Raw genomic sequence first — 23,127 nt, 5'->3', positions numbered from 1 at the left:
TGAATCAACAACTATAAAAACCTCCCAACAAAGAAAAATCCATGAGCAGATGGTTTTGCCAGTGAATTCTACCAAACACTTAAAAGAATTAACATCAGTTTTTCTGAAACTCTTCCCCCAAAATAGCAAGAGATACTTCCAACATCATTTTATGAGACTGGCATTGTTCTGATACCAAACCCAGACAAAAGCAATGCAAACAACAACAACAACAACAACAACAAAACGGGGGGTGGTGGTGGTGGTGGGGAAACTACATTCATTATCTCAATAAATATGTATGGAAAAATTCTCAATAAAATACTAGCAAAACATATTTGATAGCACATTAAAAGTCTCAGTCATCACAATCATTTGGGACTTAAACTTGGGATGCAAGAGTGTTTCAACACACGTAAATCTATGGATGTGATATGCCACATTAACAGACTGAAGAATAAAATCACATGATCGTCTGAATAGACACAGAAAAAGGTTTTGACAGAATTTAACACTTTCCATAATTAAAAAAAATATAACTAGTTATAGAAAGAATTCACATCAACACAATAAAGACCTATATGAAAAGTCATAGCTAACTTCACATTCAACAGTAAAAAATTGAAGTCTTTCCTCTAAGATCTGAAGTAAGCTGGGATGCTTACTCTATCACTTGTATTTAACATAGCACTGGAAGTCCTAGCCAGAGCAATTGAGCAAGAGAAAGAAAAAAAAAGGCATCCAGACAGGAAAAGAAGTCAAAGGCCTCTGTTTGCAGATCTCATGATCTTATACATAGACAATCTCAAACATTTAACATAAAAAATGTTAGAACGACTAGGGATTTAAATCAGTTGGTAGAGTGCTTGCCTAGCCTGCATAAGGCCCTAAGCTCAATCCCTAGTACCCCAAAATAACAATAGAAACAAATCCCTAAAATTCATAAGGAATCACAAAAGGCCTCAAATAGCCAAAGCAGACTTTAACAGGGAGACCAAAGCTGGAGGCATAACACATTGCAAAGCTATAGTAACTAGAGTATATAGAAGTAGCATAAAAACAGACATACAGACCAACAGGACAGAACAAAGAGCCCAGAAACAAATCCACACGTATAAAGCCAACTGATCTTCATCACAGAGGTCAAGAGTACACAGTGGGGAATAGATAATCTCTTCAGGCGGGAGTTGGGGCTCAGTGACAGAGCATAAGCCTAGCATTTGATCCTCAGCACCATATACAAATAAGCAGATAAAAAATGTTGTGCTCCTCTACAACTAAAAAAATATATATACTTTTTAAAAATATAGTCTCTTCAAACAATGTTGGGGAAACTCAAGATCTACATGCAAAAGAATGAAATCAGACCCTTGTTTTATACCATATTTTAAAAAAATTTCAGTGAAAATGGGCCTCAGATTTAAGTGTAAGACCTAGAATTGTAAAATTCCTAGAAGAAAATGTAGAGAAAAAGTTTCATGGCATTGGAATGGGCAATGATTTCTTGGATATGACACCAAAAGCACAAACAAAAGAAAAGTTAGAGAAGTGAGACTACATCCAACTAAAACTTTCTACACAGCAAAGGAAACAGCAGAATGAGAGGACAACTTACAGATTGAAAGAAAAGGTTTGCAAAATATTTATCTGACAAAAAAATTGATATCCAGAATATATAAGCATTTCAAACAATGCACAAATCAAATACCACAATTAAAAATGAACAAATGGCCTAAATAGACATACACAAATGTCCAAAAGGCTCAATCACTAGTCATCAGGAAAATGCAAACTAAAGCCACACTGAGGAATCATCTCCCTGCAGTTAGAATGAGCATTACCAAAAAAGACTAAAAAATCAACAAAATTCAAAAGTTGAATGCATAAAAGAAATGTGTATACATAGTCGATGGAATATTATTCATCCATAAAAATGATAGAATTCCATCATTTGCAGCAACATGGGTAGAACTGGAGGACATTAGCTAAAGTGAAATAAGTATGGCACAGAAAGACAAAGACCACATATTCTCACTTATATGTGGAAGCTAAAAAGTTGATCTCATATGAGTACAGAATAGAATAGTGGCTACAAGAACCTGGGAAGGGCAGGGATGGAGAATGGGTAACACATACAAAGACTGGAGAAATGACTTACAAGGTTATGTAACACAGTTGGATAGCTACGGTTGACAACAATTAACTAAATATTTCAAATAAGCTAGTAGAGGACTTTGTGTGTTCCCAACACAAAGATTTCAGTGTGTGAGGTGACAAATATGTCAATTAACCCTGATTACACATTGTATATGTGTATTGAAATGTCACACTGTATCTCATGAATTTGTGCAATCACAATGTGTGAAATCAAAATCAAAAATAAATGTTTAAAATTGTTTTATTGAGGGTTCTTCTAAATTTCAGTTTTTTGTTTGTTTTTTTCTAGCACCTTGCCTCAGCAAATTAATGTTTTGACTCCTTAACTATTGTTGTGGTTTAGATATGATGTGTCCCTTAAAAGCTCATGTGTCAGACAATACAAGACTTTTCAGAGGTGAAATGATCAGATTATAAGATCTTTAACCTAATCAGTGGATTAATCCATTGATGTGGATGAACTGGCTGGTAACCATAGGCAGGTAGGGTGTGGCTGGGGGAAGTAAGTCACAAGAGGCTATCTTTGGAAGCTCTCTCTGCTTCCTGGTGGCCATGTCCTGAGCTACTTTCCTGCCCCAAGCCCTTCCACACACCAGGTGATGGTCTGCCTCACCTGAGTCCCAGACCTATGGAACTGGCCAACTATGGACTGAATCTGTGAGCCCAAATAAACTCTCCTCCTCTAAATTGTTCTTGCTGGGTATTTTGGTCACTGCTAAAACAACTATGTTTATATTTTATTGAATACTTACAGAAACCCTAACAACCTTATGACTGTCCCTTCTCTAATCTAGTTTTACCTTTTCCTAGGAACTAGTTTGTTATTGCCTCATCTTATGCAGGCTGCTTCCCAATACCTCTATGATTCAATTAGCCATTTTATTCTTCCTGCTCTAGACACATATGACGAAACCATGCGTGGCTGGGCAGCCAACAAGGTGCTGGGATAACAGAAAGGCTCAGTCAGAACTTTGGACTGGTCAGATTGTGAAGGAGATGAAACAGTGCAGCTGGTGGAAGACAAGCCACCAAACCCCACAGTTAACACTTCACTAGAGTTTGCCTCTGTGCATGACCTAAGGCTTCCTTAAACACTTCCGAATGGGAGGGCTGGGGCTGTAGCTCAGTGGTAGAGCACCTGCCTCACATGTGCAAGGCACTGGGTTCAATCCTCAGCATCACATAAAAATAAACAAATATATCGTGTCCATCTACAACTAAAAAAAAAATACTTTAAAAGAAACACTTCAGAAAGGAACTCCAAAGAATATCATGACCTAGAAACATCATTTCTCCAACAGGTTGTCTGACAATCTCCCCAGTCCCTCTAATCATCCCGACCTTCTTTCATTATCCTCCTACCTCCATTTCTAGGTAACTTATAGTTGTCATTCAGGTCTCACATTACACATCACTTTCTATGGGAACCTTCTCTGAGAGCCACAACCAACTAAGTAATATCCTGCAGCTACAGAAATTCCAAAACTTCTGTTCCTCTCTCCCCTTTCAGTGATTTTAAATACACAATTAACAATTAACTACAAGCTCCCTTATATCCTCAATTGTGAGGACAGGAATCATGCCTCTCATGCCCCCTAGTGTACCCTTGTGCTTAGTAGAGTTCGATAAATGATTGAAACTAGGTAAACATTGATGGACTAAATGAATATCTAAATTCTTGTAATAATCAAGCCACGGTCCTCTGATACTCTGCCATTTAATTGGAGCTTCCACAATTCAAAATTAATCCGCTCAAAAAATCTACATTCACAAGCTTCTGCCTCTTCCATACTTACAGAAGCAACTGATGGCTGTGCATATATGCAGGCCTGAGAAAGGTATCATTATGAACTTGAGGAAGAGCCCAGCATACCACCCACTTCTGCCAGTTCACATGGAAATGCACGTTGTCACCAAGGAGAACCCTCAGTGCTACTGACTTTGAAGTCCTAACTAGGTGAACTCGTCAGGATTTGCTTTGTTGCAATTGAAATAAACTGAATTCAAATAGATTAAGTAAATAGGAAGGAAAGAGGGAAGGGAGGGAGGGAAAGGATAAGAAGAGAGGGAGGAAGACTGACTTGCTATCTCAGTAAAGGCCAAGAAATGCTTTGTGACTTCTTTCTAAAATGCTCTTATTTCTGGAAGAGAGTCTCTACTGACGTTCCTTGGCCAGGAATAGATGTTCATTGCTGCCAAGTTTCCAGTCTGCAACTCTTCAGGCTGTAAACAATTAATGCTGCAAAGCAGGCATGCTGCCATATTAAAAGAGAATACATCTTAATAGTGGGGTCTCAGAATACTGCTGCTGTTCTGTTGCCTGTCCTCACCTCACCAGCTTAATGCTTTGGAGAACAATTTTCAGTCAATCTTCTTAGTCTTGTCTAAGGAATGCTTTCTGATGTATGAACTTAGTGCAGTAATCAAGGGATAGCTAGAAGAAACTATTTAAAATGATAAAAATAAACAAAAATTCTTTAACATGAAAAGGTTATTCATCTGGGTAAATCAAATCGAAAGGGGAAATAGTCTATCTAGTTTCAAAGTTATTTTACTCTTTCTATTCAGCATAGCACTCCGCACAACAGGAAAATCACTTTGATTTTGGAGGTGTAAAAAGAGTTGTTACATTAGAAAGGGTGAGTGAGAACGAATGTTGCAAAATAAGACATGATTCATTTGGACTACAGTGAGAAGACTAATAAAATGAGGAACATCATTTTTATTGGGAAATTTCTAATAAAGTTGAAAACAAACTCAACAAGTCTTTGTTGTTGATAAAACTACAAAGTTATATCTTATGGACTAATAGATCTCTTAAGTTGAAACGTATACTTGTTAGTTACTTCAGATTATTTTAATGCATGGAATATGTCTTCCCATCACATGTTCCATGAAACAATTTACAAAAGCTATAAATATCTGTAGGTGTGTCCCTGGCAAAGTGATAGTATACAATGAAAAGAATCAGCAGTGGTTCTTCAATTTTCCAATATCTTGTATCTAATTGGTTGGCAGCTCATTTGAAAAATGCTTTTAAAGTAATTTATAAAATCAAACCTCAGTTGCTGTCTTTAATTCGCCTGTTGTTGCTTTCAGTGTTTCTATTACAAGTTGGATAACTTGCTGTTTTTTTTTTTTTGGTATAATTAACTGTGTTTACTTCTTCAGATTCAGCAAGGTACGCATGATTATTTCCATTTGACATACAAGGAAACAGAAACTCAGTCCAACAACTGTCTAAGGTGATGATAGGCAATTTAGGCAATAAATGGCAGAGTGGCTCCAAATTGAGGTCTCTGCAGTTCTTGAGCCCTCTCCTGGAAACCCACAGCTTCAGGCAAAATTATGTTAGTAGTGGGCAAGCACATACTGCCCAATGGTGAAGTTGCTTTCCAAGTGGCAGCCCCTTTTTTTCTGCCACAGCAAGGAGATTCAAACCTGTGAAGGTAACTAAACCAAATGACTTTTACAATCATCGAGGACATAGAAGCATGGTGAAATGTTTTCACCAATCCCAGAGAATGTCACTTCCATCCGAGTGAGTATTCAAGCAAACAAGAGGTAGAAAAATAGCTTCCCTCTGTATTACAGTCTTTAAAACGGAACATGATAAGCTATTTTTAAGTAAGGACTGTTCTAGCATCAATTCCTAATCGTCTACTTAGAATTAAGAAAATAAAATCGCTAATATTTGTTGCAGATTGAATTTTGTCCCCCCAAAGAATGCTGAAGCCTTAACTCCCACTACCTATGATCATGACCTTATATGTAAAGAGGATCTTTGCAAATGTTCAAAGTGAGATAAGGTCATAAGGGTGGGCCATAACCCAATACCATTTGACTCATGTTCTTACAAAAGGGGAAATTTAGACACACAGAAAGACACACACTCACACACGGAATGTCATCTGAACATTCATGTTCACAGACACTGGAGTCATACCTCTGCAGGCCAAGGAAGCCAATGGTTACCAGCAAACTATGAGCAACAAGGAAAGAAGCAAGAACAGATTTTTCCCTCCGAGACCTCAGAAGAAGCCAGACCTACCAACACTCTAATCTTAGACTGGAAATCTCCAGAACAGTGAGGGAACACATTTATCTTGTTTAAACTACCTAGTCTGTGGTGCTTTGCTATGGAACTCTGGCAAGCTAATACACTATTAACTGGTTTAAACAAAAACAAAATAGCTTTATTGAGATATGATTCCCATACTCTACAACTCACAATCCATTGTCTTTCAAACATATGCATGAAGTTGTGTCATCCTTACGACCAAATTTGGGAGCATTTTCATCTTCCCTAACAGAAACTCCATAGCCACCAGCAGGCAATCCTTGTTTCTCTTGCTAACCCCCCACCCTCACCCTAAACAACCACCAATTCACTTTCTATCTCTAAAAATGTGCCTCTTTTGGATCTTTCATATAAATGGAATCATACAGTGTGTGGACTTTCGTGACTGTTTTCTTTTACTTAGCATCACATTTTCAAGGGTCATTCAGGCTATAGCCTGAGTCAGGGCTGGATTCATTTTTATGGCTGAAAGCGTTCCTTTGTATGGATTGTCCATGTTTTGTCCATTCATCAGTGAGCACGCTTTGGGGTTGTTTCCTATTTTGGTCTAGTATGAATGATGTTGCTATGGACATTCATGTATGAATTTTTGTGTTTACATCCACTTTTATTTCTCTGGGGTACATACCTAAGAATGGAATTGCTGGGTCACATGGGAACTTTCTATGTGATATTTTGAAAAACCAACAAATTCTTTTCAAAGCAGTTGCACAATCTGACATTCTCACCAGCAATTTAGGGAGATTCCTCTCCACATCCTTTCCAACACTTGTCACTGTCTGTCTTTATTAGAACCACCCTGTTACTATGAAGTAACATTTTGTTGTGGTTGGGCTTCCATTTTTCTCATGAATAATGTGGAGCATCTTTTTATGTTTATTGACTTTTTTTTTAATCTTCTTTGAGGAAATGACTATTCAAATTGTTTGTCCAGTTTTGTCCATATTATCAAATCTTTTGTCCAGTTTTGTCCATATTATCTCTTGCTCTTTTTATTATTAATATGGAATTTAAGTTCTTTGTATAATTGGATACAAGTCATTTATCAAATCTAAAATGTGCCAATTCTGTGGATTTTTTTCATTTTCTGGATGATATTATTTGCAGTACAAATATTTAGTCTTGACATATACTAATTCATCCATTTTTAAATTTGTTGCCTGTACTTTTGGAATTCTAACTACTAAGAATCATTGCTCAACCCAAGACGAATTCTTAAATTTTCTCCTCATAGTTTTATCATTTGGGTATTAAAGTTAGTGCTATGATCTATTTTGAGTTAATTTTGTGTATGGAAAGAGGTAGGGGTCTACTGTCATCCTTTGTGGGTGGACATCGAGGTGTTCCTGCACCCTTTGTTGAAGACTATTCTTTACAGCTTGAATTCTCTCCATACCCTTATCAAAATTAGTTGACCATCAACATGAGGGTTTCCAGCTGAATTTCAATTCTATTCCCTTTATCTATGCATATCTCCTTAGGTCTGTAATACACTGTCTTGAAATGCTATAATTTTGTAGTAAAGTTTTAAAACTGGGATATGTGAGTCTTTCAACTTTGTTCTTCTTGTCTTCATCATGTTGACTGTTCTGTCTCCCAAACTTTCATATAAATTTTCAGATCAACTTGTCAGTTTTTATAATAGGGTGGCTGGGATTTTCATAGGAATTACACTGAATCTGTCAATAAATTTGGGAAGTATTATTATCTGAGCAATATTAAGTCTTCTGATCTAAAAATATGTAATATCTGCATTTCTTTCCATCTAATTTATTGAAGCAATGTTTTGTAGTTTCCAGTATATAATTTCCTTACTATATTTGTTACATATGTATCAAAAATATTTCATGGTTTTAAATGCTCTTGGAAATGAAGTGTTTTCTTAACTATATGTGTTGAAATGTTAATTGTTATTGTCTAAAAATACAATTTATCATTTGTATATTGATTTTGTATTCTGCAAGCTTGCTGAACCAATTTATTTATTCATTCTAACAGATTTTTTAGTGAATTCCTTAGGGTTTTTTAAATATAAACAATTGTGTGATCTGTAAATAGAGATCATTTTACCTCTTCCTTTCAGTCTAGATACCTTTTTATTTCCTCTTCTCATTCAATTGCACTAGAACCTCCATTAATGTGATAAGTAAAAGTGAGAAGAATGAAAATCCTTGCTTTTTTTTCTTGATCTGATAGATAAAAACATTCAAATTTTTCTTACAGTTAAATGTTACCTATGTGTTTTTAGAACTCTTCATCCATTTCCCTGCTATTCCTAGCCTATTGATTATTTTCATCATGATAGATTTGGATTTCACCAAATGCTTTTTTCTCCATCTATTGAGACAATCATGTAGTTTTGTCTTTTATTCTATTAACATGGTTATTACATTACTTGACTTTTGTATATTAAACTAACCTTACAGTTTGTGGATAAACTCCATTTGGTAATAGCATATAATGTTTTCTATGTTATTGATTTGGTTCACTAATATTTTATTGTGGATTTTGGCATCTATATTTCTGAGGAACATTGGTCTGAAGTTTTCCTCTCTTGTGCCCTATCATCAGGTTTTGATGTTAGAGTAAGTCTGGTCTCATAGAATGAGTGCTAACTGAATTTCAAACAGCTGCTATGATTTCTCTCTCTCCCTACGTCTCTGCTGAATTTCAGGCTCTCTCTGTCTCTCTCTCATTTAAAATATTACTATCAAGTGTTTTCACCTGTACCTACAGATATTCTGATTTGGGCCAGTTATGATTTATGAAACCTTCATTCACTCAATAGATACACTAAAATCATTTCCTCTTAGACATTTTTTGTTGGTCTATTGTGCTTTCAGTCTAAAGTCATGTTTTTATTTAGCACTCAGAACAAAGGAAGTTATTGTGTAAAGACTGAGGATGCTCCATGAAAAAGATGGTCACCATGACAGTTCCTGTAAAGTTTAGTCTAGGTGGGGGATAAACACAGATCCCCTGGCCTCTGCAGTCCAGTGTGCTACACACAGTGACTGGGAAGTAAGCAGTGTAGTGAGAGACGGCAGAGAAGTACCCAGACCAGGCTTGGAGAGAAGACGTTGGAAAATGATCACCGAGGTGATATCTGAGTCGAGAAAGCACCCATGGGAATTAACCAGATAAAGGGGGCAGAAGTTCATGGACAGTTCTAGGCTTCATGAAGATAAATCGGAAATGCTAAGAAATGCTGAGAACATGAATTTTTGCAGAAACCAAAAGCAGCTGAGTGTGGATTATGATAGAGCAGTGCAAATAGCACCCATTAAACAAAACCTTAGTTAACAAATTAACTAAAATGTGTACATTAGAACCACAGAGCTGAAAGTATCATTTGACATAACTTAGTTCAAACTCATTCTTATTATAGGGGCTTCTTCTTTTATGTACTGATTAAGATCCTACAGATGCTGCCTAAACCATCAATGAAGGAGCAGATAACCAGCTCTAATTGTAAGAAAATTCTTCCAATAGTTGGTACACACCTTCTGTAACTTTATTTTCTGGTGAAGTTCTTCTTTCTATGACAATAAAGAATATCCACCATGAGACTTGGGATACACGTAGCTCAGTGGTAGATGTTTCCCAGCAATGGGTGAGACCCTGGGTTCCATTTCCAGCGTTGAAAGGGGGAGGGGGAAAAAGGAGAAAAGAAAGATAGAAGGAAAAAATACCCACCCTCCCTTCTTTTACACAACACCATTTCAGGTATTTGAAGGTTATTTTAGACAGCTTTTTGCTGCTTAACCAAAAGTCCTGACAAGAACAATATAGAAAAGGAAACGTTTATTTGAGGGCTCACGATTTCAGGGGACTCAGTCCAGAGACAGCTGGCTCCATTCCTCTGGGCTTGAGGGTGAGGCAGAACATTGTGCCAGAAGAGTATAATGGAGGAAGGTGGTCCACATAATGATCAGGAAGTAGAGAGAGAGGGACTCTACTCACCAGATACAAAATATATACCCCAAAGGCATGCCCCCAGGGACCTACCTCCTTCAACTAGACCCTACCACCTGCAGTTACTTATTCTTTATTTAATCCCTGTCAGGGATTAATTCATTGATTGGTTGAAGGCTCTCATAACTCAATCATTTTACCTCTGAATGTTCTTACATTGTCTCACTCATGAGCTTTGGGGGGACACCTCACATCCAAAATATAACAAAGTCACTTTTAATATTTCTAATTAGGCCTATTTTCTTCTAGCTAGTTCTGTGTGATAGAACTTTCTGCAATATGTCAGTGACCACCTTGGTTAATGATTACTGTACTTGAGACAGCTGTTCTAGACTATCCCTCTATGTTTTCCTTCAAATCTTTTGTAGCATTATTGCTAAATCATCAACAATCTCTGATTACTCTTCTTTTGAATGTTAGTTGAGATAGGATGCATGAAACATAAGATGCTCATCCACGTATGGCCAATCAAAGCAGAGTCAAAAGAAAATGTTGCCTTCTCTGTAATCTAGACTTCCCTCTAGCAATTCAGTTTAAAATTGTCTTAAAAAGTTGGGGTGAGCATGGAGTTAGCATTTGCAGTCTGCAAAACTCCATAAGGCTTTCAGGTTTATATTGCTATTGATCCTGGTCTATAACTTCCATACTCCATCTGTGCAGCTGAACTTCAAATCAAGGCAAGTATTTATTGGGGGGTCTAGATTCTGTCAGGCAGAATGAAGTACAAGCTTCCTTTCCCTCCATCTCAGTCATCAATTTGACAAGTATGCCTTAGTGGCCTCATCCAAGTCAGCAACATGTCTAATAGGACAGGACTATAGGGAAAGCTTCAAGTTACAACACCAGATACCCTCAGTGGTCAAGATAATTTGGATTCAGTTGTCCAGCCAGCTAAGAATCTCAACTGTATTTCTGGTCACAAATAGAAAATTGATAAAAGAGGTAGTCAAGCCCTTGATCAGGGTAGTGATGAAAGAGATATGATCATCCATCAAGCTGTGGGATGTTATTCTGTTTGCATGAGGTACATCAAATAAAAATCTACTACCATGGTATTGTGAAATATTAAATGGCAGCATTTCAATCTTTGCTCAATACTCTCACAAACCTTTAGGCCCAAGGTTCCTTCTGCAACTCTATAGAGCCACCCTTTTAGAGAGAGCAAGTGCATTCTTTGGAAAAACTCAAGAAGTTTGGGACTCTCTGGACACTGAGGAACTTTTGGATGTGGTGAGCCTGTGTCTGAGAACACAGAGATTCTGTGATAGGGAACACAGTGACTATGGGATCCTCAGCCTCTTTCCCACATTTGATGCCCAGAATGGCTTCTGAGCATTTTCTATTCCATGCAGAAATTGGAAGATTGTTCTCTGCAGAAACTGAAACCAACACACAGAAAAAGACTTACAATACTTGAAAAGACTCAACTTGCTGTCTCGTCACCTAAAATGGTTTCACAATCATTTTGCAAATTCTTTTCCTGATGAAAATATTTTTTTTCTGAACTCAGAGACTCCAAAGGTCACTTAAAGGTATTGGGCACTTTATTAAATATTTCCTCCTCCATATTAGAATTCAGTTCCCTCCTGACAGAACCACATTGCTTTCCTTTTCCAACTTGAAGATTATTTTCCTGTGATACGGTAATAATCAAGTAGTTCAGATTCCACTCCATTATACTAACAGTGTACCATCTACTCCTGAGTAGATATTCCTTGATTTTCTTCCTTTATGCCCTCATGGTACTTCATTATTATCAGATGAATTACTTTATAGCAAAAGAAAGCTCAGAGAATCATGAAATACAGAACTCTGATTCAAACTTGCCAAAAGACTCGACAGTTATAAATTTTCTTTATAGGGTAGACAGTCTTTTTTATGCTAAATGGACACAAGTGCTTTCTAATATATAATCTGTTCCCTTAAAGAATATATCAAACTGGATATTTCATAAGAACCTGAGCCAATGAAATCAAACTTTAAGATGCCAAAGCTCTAAGATGGGTCAGACTTTAACTGAGGCAGGCAGCCTTCATGCCTGGTTCTAGCTTGGCATGTACTTCAGGAATCCCCTTCTTGTGGGAATGGTGACTCATGCTTTTAATCCCAGTGGCTTGGGAAGCTGAGGCAGGGGGATCCCAAGTTCAAGGCCAAGAGGGCTAGGGATATAACTCAGTGGTAGAGAAAGACAGAGAGGAGTGAGGAGTGAGGAGGGAGGGAGGGAGGGAGGGGGAGAGAGAAAGAGGAAGGAAGGAAGGAAGGCTTTTCTCTCTCTTCGTGCCCTTTCTTCCCTCTACTATATTCTGTTATTACTTAAAACTTTCTGAATTGGTTATTTAGCTGGCAGCTTAACTGCCACCATGACATTAAGTTGGCTATTATGTTCTCTTAGTTTTAATTACAGACATTATTGAATGTCTACCGTGCATGCGCAAGGCACTATGCCAGACACACAGAGGGAAGAAGGGAGAGTGAGAAATTCCAGCTTTGCCACTCGCTACCTTTGACCATGTTAATAACCCTCACTGGCTGAGGGATAAGCCTGAGCAAAGGTACAGAAGGGTGAAAGTACAAAGTGTGCAAGAGAAGGCTTTGGCTAAAGATAACAACACAAGGTTGTGCATGCCCAGGAGCAATAAAGGTGTCACTGAACTCTTGAGTGGAATTTCAGTCATGTGAAGTAAGAATAAGACCTCGGTTAGAAAAATAAAAAAATAAATAAAAAGGCAGCAGTGGTGGAGTGAGCCTGTTGCCCCTCCTTAAAGTGAATTTAAAGTAACAGCTATCATTTATTACCTCCCATACTCACAGGAAGGGTCCTTCTTATTCCCCAAACTCCCTAGGAAGTGCTATTCTCATTTCATAGATGAGGAAACAGGTTGGGGCTAGAGGGGAAAGGTTTTGGGAAGTGGACCTATTACCAGCAGCAGAGGACAAAGGCCTGTTGTCAGCGTATGCAGCTTTGTCCCCTGACATTATCCCTACGTGTAGGTATGAGTCTGCTTCAAGCACTGGCATGGTTATCATATGCTCTTATTCTATTGTGGTCCCTTTCCTCTGTGAATGCAGTGAACCCGCATGTGGTCCATGAGACAAATTGCTTATCTTCTTAAGTTAGAAGGCACTATTTCCTGTATCAGTTTGCAGCCTCTCACTCTTTTCAGAATTCAGCAGTGCTCTAAGTGTATACCTTAAAGACACAGGAAGGCCTCCTAGGGATTCTACCTAAGAAAGACAGCCTTTGTCAGTCACCTGCCAGAGAGCATTCATTCATTAGACCAAGGGCACATCCTTCTTCTGAATATTAGCTGAAAATTCTCTTTTGGAAGAACATATTAGAAACTAAATCTTCAGAGATGAGGGGTTCACTCTTTGTGAAGAACATAGGTATTATCTTACCCAGCTGTGGAGAGAGAGAATGTGAATAAGGAATTTAAATGCCCTAGGTTTCTCGGGCCTGTGATAATGAGATTGTTAGCCCATATCCCAATGAGGTTGGATGATCCCAAGTTCCAGGCCAGCTCCCAGTCATTTGGGAGTTAAGCTAACAGCCTGTTATTAAATATCACGGGCCTCATCTTGTCCAAAGGTCTAAATAATTAGCTAGTATTTTAGTCTTCTACATATATATAAACATAGCCTACTACTTGTTTTTAATTATGTTAACTGTAAAATTTCAAACGGTTACTTGAAGTCTATTTTGCAGTAACATGCTTGGATCTGAGTCTTGGTGCTTCCTGGGTGGCTACTGTGAGGAACTGTCTTCCTTTTTTGAATACCACTCTCCTTAAAAAGTATCCTGATATTTTTACCCATCTCTGGAGTGACCATAGCCACAAATGCAGTTTCTAAAGTCAGAAAAGACGACCTATGACCTTGCCCTCTCAGCCAATTCTTTTACCTTTTAGAGAAAATGGCACATAAGAGACTAAATGAGAACATGCATCAGAAGCCCATACAACAGTTCAGGGTATACAAAAAGGCTTGAGAAACTCTAATTAGTATGAAGAATGGGCTGGGGGTGTAGCTCAGTGGTCGTGTGCATGCTTGGCCTGCACAAGGCTTTCTTTCAATCCCCAGCAATAACAAAAAGGTGAACTGGAAAGCACCAAGTTGTTAAGCACCATTTCTAGCAGTAGAGGTCACTCTCCCCCCAAATGCTAAAGGGAATCACCGTTTACTGCAAATTCAGATGTATGTGTTGCATTTATATTGGGGGTGAAAGGCAGATTTAAAAAAATATTATAACAGCACCAATTTAAACACAGATCCAAAATTGATATTTGAGAATTAAGAGCTCACAAATTTGTACATGCCTGCACATATAGGTAGAGGGGCATGTACAAATTATATGACATGCCTAGAAAATGACCATAGTTTAAAAAATAGTAACTATAATCACCACCGTATACTAAGAATTTCCAACTCTCCATTTGATACATGAGAATCTAGAATCTTGAGATTTTTATCAGTCCTAGAAAGTTTAGCTTCATTCATCCACCTGCATGAAAAACATGCATTTTCTAAGCACAGAGGACTCCATTATCTGCTACATTACTAGGTCAATGGAATTTCCTGCAATAGAGAGATAATCCTGATAAACACTTTGAAACTGTCAGAAAACAGTGAGGCACTTCAGAAAATAGAACTAAGTCCTTTTATTATGAAACAACAATTTAATGACTTTTGTACTTTTCCTTATAATAAAAGTTGACAGTTAATGTTCAAAACTGGAAACCAGATAATCAGACAAGAATTACATTTATTTCAATAGCTCAAAGTGCAAATACAGCAAGTCACTTCACAAAATTTCAAAGATACATCCTTAATGAAAACTTGATAAACAAAAATGAAAGGTTAAATAACAGAAATAAAGCTCCTTAATATTTTTTAAAATTTCAAATTTTGAAAAAACTTTAGACCAAAATATTTCCCTTATATCTGAAGTCAGAAACACTATTTATAGATGCTTATGCTGCACTGCAATAAATAATGACTCTTCAGAGAAGGAGTCACCCCAGACTCGTCAGTTCCAAATGAGAGTAGAAGGTGTTGATGTTGGCCATTTCTGATTTGGCAGGATCCATCACTCACTGTTATCAGCTGATGTGGTTTAATTCATGATATTTAAATTTTAGGCAAAAATCTATAATAAATATTTCAAGTTAAATATAAGACCAGGACCATTATTAAAAATTTTCTAAAATGACAATATCTAAAAGACCTAAAGACCCAAAGACCAATGTCAACTTCAGGCCTCTGGTATTACCAGGGGAAGGTGAAGGGTAGGGGAGTATATTTCTTCCATCACTGAAAACTTTTTTGTAAGGTTAACAACATAGCCTTTAAAACTTCCTCATGAAAATTATACTCAAATATATATTTATTTATTCCTACATATACAGAACTTGTATGTAAAGTAGAAAAAGTTCCCATGCATATGTATGTGTAATTGATTTCACTACCTTACTAACACATTTATTCTATTTATTCATAGTTTTATAAAATTACATTTCTATACGTAATAATCACATCTATCAACAAATATAAACAATGGTAGTTCTCAATAATAAGTATCTTTTTTGCCCCTACCAATCAAAAGGTCTAGGGATATAAAAATCTTTAAAACTGTCTTTAATGGTTTAAGATAATAGCATTAAACAACTGACTTTGAACTTTTTTTTTTTTTTTTTTTTTTTGTAGTAGGGATTAAACCCTGTGGCACTCTACCATGGACATGGTCTTGCTGAGTTGCTGAGACAGGTCTCAAACTTATGATCCTCCTACCTCAGTCTCCAAATGGCTGGGATTACAAGTATGTGCCACCCTACCTGGACTTTTATTTATGAATTTGTATTTGTTCTGCCAAGAAAGGGATGGCTGATTTAGCACACCATGTACTCTCCTCACTCACTGTTTTCATTTTTTGAGATTTCAGTTATCCTAGGTCAATCACTTTTCAAAAATATAAATTATTTCTGGATTTTTTTCCATTTCATAAGTTCTTAAAATTGTGCACCATTCTGAGTAGTGTGATGAAATGTTGGTTTATTCCTTCTAAGACTTGAATTATCCCTTTGTCCAATAGATCCCATGCATTTGTCCATGTATGCATGACCTAAAGGTTAGTCACTTAGTAACTGCTTCAGTACTTAGTATAGTATCCCATCTATGGCATCCTCTGGGGTTCCCGGAGTGCACCCTATGGATGAGGAGAGATCACTATAATCCAACTGGACAGTTATTGCAAAGCAGTTTGGATTTTCTTTTAACTGTTTCTGTTAGAATCAGCTCTGTGATTAAAATTATGTGAAAACTAAGTCAATAATTGTTTTAGAAGTTTAAACATTAAAGATTTATTACTTGGGGATCTCATTTAAATGATCCTACCATTACTACAGCCATTATCAAATTGCTAGGTATCTGTGTCAATACAGCATTCTGGGAATGAGATAAAAATCTGAACTTTTTCCTATAATGTTTTTCCTTATGGTCTCAATTTACCATGAAGTTAAAAGAAACTGAAGAAAATTTTAAAAATTGCTTTTGTATGTGTGCTATGTTCTTAATAATGATGATGAAAGAAAAGGAACTAAAACATCAACAAGTTTTTGAAATGTTCAGGCAATAAAAGTAGACATTTTGCCTTTAATAGAAAAAAGCATTAAATATGATTCTAACATACCTGAAACTCATGATGAATTTTATGAATATATTTATATATTCTTTTATGGTGTAAAAGTCTATGCAGGAAATAGTGCCAAGTATCCTCAATGACTGCATAGCCAAAGCATCTTGCCAAAAGCATACACCTTTGGGATGAAAATATTGTAATATTATGAATATGAAACAACTCAAACAACCCAGACTTCTTGGAATCACTACTTGAGATATTACTAAAAACCAAATACCCAGCTACCAGTTTGACATACTTGTATACATATTAATCAACAAATTCTCAAAACTGCTAGGTACAGCTATATGATATAACCTGAAGTAAAGTTCAAGACCACTAGTCAGGCTCAGTGGCACATGCCTATAATCCCAGTTACTCAAGGCTGAGACAGGAGGATTCCAAGTGCAAGGCCAGCACAGCAACTTAATAAGACCTTATGAAATTTAGAACCTGTTTCAAAATAAGAAATTAAAAAGGGTGGGAAATGTAGGAAAGCATCCCTAGATGGGGTGCACCTATAATCCTACAGGTGGGATTTGTGAGGGTGAGGCAGGAGGATTCTGAATTCAAGGCCAGCCTGAACAACATAACAAGAGCCTATTTCAAAATTAAAAAAAAAAAGATTAAATTCAGATTAATAATAGTAAAATCACCTTTCCAACCAAAGAATATAATTGAAATGAAATGGCAAAAAATAATATATAATACACATGCACAATACTTAGGACTTCTTTTATATGATGAATACCCATGGATGTAGAAAAAACAGTGATTCCTCACTATCTGCAGGAAAACTGGGTCCAGTACACCCCACAGGTACCACAATCCACAGATGCTCAACCCACTTACATAAAATGGTGCATATCTTCCATCATTTAATTCATCTCTAGATTACTAATGTTATCTAATTAATATAAATAATTGCCATACTGTATTATTTAGTGAATGAGAAGTGTTCAATAAAGGTAATATTTTTTTTAAATATTTTGCATCTGCAGTTTGTTGAATATATATTCTCCCATCTTCCATTGATTTTTATACTTACATGTAGTGCCATTTCTTAGGATAAGCATGTGTATCTGTACATAATTATATAAAGGCTGCAACAGAAACTTGTAATGCCTGAAACTTACCTTTCAATAAAATATTACATTAAAATACAGAAAACCTAGGAACCCTTTAAGTTTCTGCAAGAGTTTATTGTTCTTTTTTTTTTATATACCTGTATTTATTTATTTTCATGTGGGGCTGAGGATTGAACCCAGTGCCTCATACATGCTTAGGCAAGTGCTCCACCACTGATCCACAACCCAATAAAAAGATGCTCAATCGTTTACTTTTCTAATACTTATTTACTTCTAATATTTAGAAGAAACAAACCCATAATGATTAAATATTAAGCATAATTTAATTGGATAATAAGCCAGAATTGAGTACAAATATCAAATTTTATGGACATACCATCTTGGCATTCTTTCCCAATCATAAGGAATATTAAAATATTCTGTAAAATAATAGGTTCCACAAATCAAAAGCAGTTGGATACAAAAGTGATTAAAAACAAGTACTTTTAAAGCATTTCCATTGATTTTCCAATGTTTCTGGTTTATCCTAAGGAGAAAAACCACAATATTTAATATTAGTCTCTTTAATATTTTCAACAGACCTTAATTCTTAGTTATGTGAATTTTATGTTATAGTAGCTAAGACTCTGGAATCACAACATCCTTTCTTCTAAATTCTTGACAATTACTATCACTACTTTAAACAGGTAAAAAATAATTGTTAATAGTTATACTGATCTGAAACAAACCAAAGGAGTACTGCAGAATGAATTAATTCTCCAGTCTGCTGCCAAGATATTATGCAGTTATTTTTGCCAGAAGTTTCAAAGAAATAAGTTATGCTAGGATTACAGCTGGGTGACCCCAACTGATGCCACTGTACACACAGCATCAGAAGCTTTATTACTCAGGCAAACTGATGCGCCCAGCATCTGGCAGTATTCATCCCAAGATATAAATACATTTTGTTCACATACAATGGCAGAATTATATTCAACTTTGAATTGGAAGAACTTCAGAGATGTTCCCTGAACATGAAGTTCCCAGCTTTAAGTAAAGATGAAAAGAGAAATCAATGTAATGAGATGTTCAGAAAAACTCATAAGGATCCAACTTGCTTAGCAAAAACACTAAATCTATTAATTTAAAGGGCTGCTTGAGAAAAAGTACTTTTGGTTTTATAAAAAGATAGTGATAACAAATATTAGTTATCAGTAGTATTGCTTTAAACATTCATACTTAAAAAAATCTGGGCTGGGGATATGGGGATATAGCTCAGTAAAATGCTTGCTTCACATCACAAGGGACAAGGGTTCAATCCCCAGCACCACAAAAAAAAAAAAATGAAAAGAAAGAAAAATTAAGAACTAAGATTTAATCCAGAGACCTGGGTTCTAATACCAGATTGCCACTAACCAATTAACTAACCTGGGATGCTCACCTACTCAACAATAAATGTGGAGATTATACAAAATAATTTACAATTGTATTTCTACTCTGAGCATTATTTGACCCCATTGCTCTAAAACGTTAGTCTGTGATTGAGGACAAAATAAACTGAAGATTCGGGATTGGGGTGGCAAAGGTGCTTCTAATTTCCTAGATAGAAGTTGATGCACAGGTAGCTATAAAAACTAAAAAGTTTAATCAATGATAGTAAATAAAACCATAATGCTTATACTGTTTAGTTTATATTAATTAGAAAGATCATTAACAATAAAAAAATTCAAGCCTACTGCAATATCAAAGATTACTATATTTTACTTTAAAATATTTTAAAATATTGCTTTTTCTATTTTTGTCAAGAAGATATCTCTTAACTGTACCCTAATAAGGAGGAATACCTTCTTTTGGGCCACAGATTTCAGAAGATTTTAGCACATACATCTTTGAGAAAAATTTTTGGAGAATTATTACAATGTATGATTTTCTAAAAGAAAGAGATCCTACAAGGCCTACTTCACCTTTTCATTCCCATAATATTTCTTTCTAAGTAGCAAACACATGTGTTAACTTGTCAAGTTGTCTACTCCATTGGAAAGCAGAAAGTATTTAGTACTACTTCATTACCAATTAGCAGCTTCTGTTGGGGGGGGGCAATTTTAAAAAGAAAAATGCTTTTTCTCTGTATTAAATAATATAATTTAAAAATATTCTATCTTAGAATTTATACAGCACTGGGAAATATTCTTGTAACTTCAATGCTAATCAGAATATTTGCTTTCAAAATGCAAAAACTGCCAGGTGTGGTGATTCCCAGCTACTCAGGAAGCTATGGCAAGAGAATCACAAGTTTAAGGTCAGCCTTAGAAATTTAGTAAGACCTTTTCTCAAAAAATAAATAACAAGGGATAATGATGTAGCTCAATGGTACAGCACCTCTGGACTCAATACCCCATACCAAAAATAGAAAAAAACAAAAAAAACAAAAGAAGCCTGTATAAACCTACACTGACTTTTTGGGATATATTTTGTTGTTGTTGTTGTTGTAAACAACCCTCTACTGTGATAAAACCCCTAACACGTCATGGTTTTATATTGTAAAAAATTGTGCTGATTTGACATTAGTCTTTTAGTACTAGGTAAAAAGGAGGATGTGCTAAGCAATGCTTGTAGCCAGACTAGTCAGTGTTTTAATCTATTTATAAAAAACTAGTTGTACCTAACTGGATCACTACTTGCTCTTTCTTCTGCCACATATCATTTTAATGCCATTCACATATCCAGGACTGAAAAAGTTTTGTTTTCTTTGTTAAGATTACTTCCTCTGATCAATGAGTCAACTGCAGAGGCCAACAAGGAAAGAACAGGATGCTTCTACCTGGCCAGCCATACAGTGAATCAGCCCTATAAATAAATCCATGGATGACCTGCCAGCAGCCAGAATCACCCCCAGATTCATCAGACCTTAAGACAAATAAAGTAAATTCCACCTTTCATAGAAGGCACCTTTATTAAAAGTACCTTGGGGGGCTGGGGATGTGGCTCAAGCGGTAGCGCGCTCGCCTGGCATGCGTGCGGCCCGGGTTCGATCCTCAGCACCACATACAAAACAAAGATGTTGTGTCCACGGATAACTAAAAATAAATAAATGAATAAATAAATGAATAAATAAATAAATAAATAAATAAATATTAAAATTCTCTCTCTCTCTGCCCCCCCTCCCTCTCTCTCTCTTTAAAAAAAAAAAGTACCTTGGAACTTATGTGACCTTCAATGAGGCTGATAGAACATTCTTCTTTGGGCCATATCCCTTTTAATTCCCTTCATCTTTTCCCTGACTCCCCTGCATTATCCCAAGAGATAAAAAGTGGTTCACTAGGAGATGTGATGAAGTCAACAGACTGATGACACAAAGTGCACACACTCATCGAATGCAAATTGCTCTCCACAGATGAACACCCTCATGTGTCTACTTCATACCAAGACTATGTGCCCTTGGGTTTTAGTTAGATGTGACTTTTTAGGGCAACGAACAGTGGCATCAAAAACTATCATTGCACCAGGCAAGGTGGCGCATGCCTGGAATCCTAGCAACGTGGGAGGCTGAGGCAGGAAGATGAGTTCAAAGCCAGCCTCAGCAAAAGTGAGGTGATAAGCAATTCAGTGAGACCGTCTCTAAATAAAATACAAAATAGGGCTGGGGATGTGGCTCAGTAGATGAGTGCCCCTGAGTTCAATCCCTGGCACCTCCCCACAAAACAACAACAACAAAAAACTATCATTGCTTTACCAAGTACCGATAAATCCTTTCTCTCTCTACACTTGTGCAAATTCTTTACAGCCTATGCATTAGTACAGCTTATTCTATTAATTTTGCCTAGAATTGAAAAGAGGCACTGTGTATGTCTTACCACTTAGCCATCTACCCAGTGTGCTTTCTAGAGACATTGAGCACCCTGAAGCAAACACTATAACCTGGGATCATCCCCTTACCTGAGATGATTTAAATATTTAGGGAGTGAAACAAAACTTCCAATAGCCCTGATCAAGGTATTTGCATATAAATATATACTTAAGATTGATTGGGACATCAGAGTTTGGGGTGAACTGTGAGATAATACTATCAAATGCCTATACCTTTCTTTCCTAGTTAGTGTGTGTGTTTTACACAAACTAAGTACACACTCTATCACTGAGCTACACTCCTAGCTGTCCAGCCAGTTTAAACATGAAACGTTAGAAGCCCAAATTAGACAAATATCCCATCTACTTAAAGCCCAATTTAATAAGCAATTCCCGAAATATTATCAATAATGATTTAAGGCAGTGATAGACAATACAGAGTATCAACTAACAAAGTGACTACTGAATACTTTAAATTGAGATGGGTTAAAATAAGTGCAAAGTTCATGCTGAATTTCAAAACTCATGAAATAGCAACATATTCGTTAAGCATATTTTTATTTTGATTGCTTGGTGAGATGATAATTTAGATTTAGTGGATTAAAAATTCTAATTACATATGTGGCTTCACTATATTTCTACTGAATAGTACTGATTCAGAGTTTTTCAAAACAAAACTATATTCACATTAATAATATTCACCAATCCTAATTATAATACTTTAGTCCATCATACTTACCTTTTGAATTTTGTACTTTCTCATGTAAAGAATAAACTGAAATAAAAATCCAGGTAAGCAGAACAAGAAATAAAGGGCTTCAGGAACTATAAGGGATCCCCATGTTGCAATCTGGAACTTTGTATAATTATTCAACATGTAGTTCCAAGCATTTTTAAATGGTTCTTGTAGAGGATTCTCAGGTAAAAGTGAATCTACATACTCCACAGCCAGCAATGCTGAACTAAAGATGTCGACACTTTCATTTGTTGCCATTTTTCAAATCTCAGCACATAGCCTTACAATTCTGTAACAAGTGAACAAATAAGCTGAATAATGGAATTCTAAAAAACAGTTTTCAAAATGTACTTTCTGATAGTTATACAAAGGATAATTATTAAACAAATACCAATTTCTCAGGTTCTAAACACATGATTAAAAAAGAGAATGTCTCTCTCTCTAGGGGGTGGAGTGTTATGGAAGAGAAGAGGAAAATCTCACTTTCCATTTTCTACCTTCTGTACAATTTACATCTTTAAAACCATCATGTTGTATTATATATGACAAATATTAGTTTCATAGGTTAACAACGAAAAAGAATCAGCAAGATATGGTGACACACACCTGTAAT

General features: G+C 36.2%; 1 pseudogene; it reads right to left on the bottom strand.

Moving 5' to 3' along the window:
* Nucleotides 1-442: 442 nt before the first annotated feature.
* On the bottom strand, nt 443-22,772 carry LOC143388952 (methylsterol monooxygenase 1-like; annotated as a pseudogene).
* Between the last annotated feature and the right edge of the window lie 355 nt (nt 22,773-23,127).

Source organism: Callospermophilus lateralis, unplaced genomic scaffold (genome assembly GCF_048772815.1).
Source record: "Callospermophilus lateralis isolate mCalLat2 unplaced genomic scaffold, mCalLat2.hap1 Scaffold_45, whole genome shotgun sequence".
NCBI classification, from domain to species: Eukaryota; Metazoa; Chordata; class Mammalia; order Rodentia; family Sciuridae; genus Callospermophilus; species Callospermophilus lateralis.
Note: the sequence above shows the minus strand (reverse complement) of the source record. Positions and strands in the feature narration are given on the sequence as shown.